At 38.2% G+C, this 1,842-nt stretch overlaps 1 non-coding gene across 1 annotated transcript; it reads right to left on the bottom strand.

The window, feature by feature from the left end:
* Positions 1 to 225: 225 nt before the first annotated feature.
* Trnar-ucg lies at positions 226 to 298 on the bottom strand. The gene has a single exon. It is a non-coding gene; the product is annotated as a tRNA-Arg (tRNA).
* Positions 299 to 1,842: the final 1,544 nt, after the last annotated feature.

The following is a 1,842-nucleotide window of genomic DNA, read 5'->3' as shown; positions in this document are numbered from 1 at the left end:
ATACCTGTGAATCGTCTTCACGACAGTTGACAAAAAATTGCTTGTATCGACACTCATGCCATAGTTACGTGCGTAATAACGGGCAAAGAACTCAGAGAAAAGTAATTTTACCACCAGACTGCTGCCTCTCCTGCTTTTCTCTATTATGTCGCATCTGAAAAAGTTTGTCTCACTTTTCCATACTGATGTGCCTAGCGTCGACTCTGACGCACAGTTAAAAAATTTTGACCGTGACAGGATTCGAACCTGCAATCTTCGGATCCGAAGTCCGACGCCTTATCCATTAGGCCACACGGTCGACGTGAAAGCCGTGCGTGGTTGCAGCTAATCAGAATTCAAGGCGTAGCTTAGCGAACAGCTCTCAGCGAGAACAGGCAGAATAAAGTGGAAAAGGTAGAAAGACAGCCCTCCCGCAGATAACGAGAGGTGTTTGTAGATGACGCTGGAGGACAATATGGATAATAATTTATAATCAAATCGGAAATACTGTTCTCAAAGAAAAGACCCTGCCACTCACCTTAAATGGTTTAAAGAAATATAACTTGCGTAACTGGACAGCGATATGAACACCACGTCTCCTGAATATGAGTCCAGAGACTTCCCTTTGCGATGAAAGAGGAAATGTCAAAATACGGCTGAACGTCTTTATCTGTTACAGTCAGATGTATTAAAAGGTCAAAATTTATTTGCCTTTGTGAAGATGTAAGACATCGTAGAAGAATCATGTACAGGGCTTCCATAAATATTGTTCATCTCCATTTGTTTACTCGTAGTAGTCTGAAGGATAGTACTATAAATGTTGTTCCAGAAGGAGAGGCTGGAACGATGTAATTTCATACATAATTACAAGAGATAATGATAAATTGACACCTAAATAACAGAATAAAATGAGGAGTAGAATTAGAGCTTGAAGAGAATCAGTTTAATTTGGTTTGAGACTAGAAATAGGGACCAAAGAATCCATCATAGCACACAAGAGATTGCGAGACGGAATACTGCAATGAAATTGGGAGATTTCCTTAGAATTTATTGATATAGAACGCATTTGACAGCTTTGACTGAAAAAAAAACTCTTTAAAATTCCGAATGAGACATATTTAGGCTGGGAACGATGTAAAACGTACACAAAAACCACGTCTGAGAACAGAGATTAAGAGAGAGGAATGCAAATCAGAAAGACAACGATGTTCATCAGTGCATCATTTCCTCTAACTTTTTCAACGGAAGTGTGAGGATCTACGAAGGACACACATCAAAAATTAAAATGAACAAAATTCTCATTCACTGCACAAGATTTGCAACTGATGTTACGTGAATAGGTTCTAGAAAAAAAAGGATGCGCAATATATTTTATAAAGTCTTCCCAGTTATGGAAAAGTGGAATTAAAACTACCAGTCAAAAATACCAAGGTTACGACTGTTAGCAAATCAAAATTAAGGTCACCTGATATCAAAAGTGAAAGAAACGAAACAGAAAAATTTGGTAAGTATTGCTAGGTACTTCAGTTTTAAGAAGACAACCAGACGCAGCACGGATATCAGAAAAAGAATTCTAATGGCTAAGCGTGCTTCCAGTGAAAGAAGAAACTAGTAATCAACAAGTCGTTTAGTGCAGAAAAGAACAATCATTGAAGATGTTAGTGTGGTGTGTGTGCTTCCATACGGTTGTGAAAACTGAATTTTGTTGAAGATTGACAGAAAGCATTTAGAAGCGATGGAAATGTGGTTCTGGAGAAAGCTAACAAGGAAGCTGGGCAATAAGAAAAAAAGCCAATGAAGATGTTCTGGAAGATATCGGGGAGTGTAAAACTATCCAATGAAAAACCAAACAATTTGGACATT

The sequence above is a fragment of the Schistocerca americana genome, chromosome 2 (genome assembly GCF_021461395.2).
Source record: "Schistocerca americana isolate TAMUIC-IGC-003095 chromosome 2, iqSchAmer2.1, whole genome shotgun sequence".
Lineage (NCBI taxonomy): Eukaryota > Metazoa > Arthropoda > Insecta > Orthoptera > Acrididae > Schistocerca > Schistocerca americana.
Note: the sequence above shows the minus strand (reverse complement) of the source record. Positions and strands in the feature narration are given on the sequence as shown.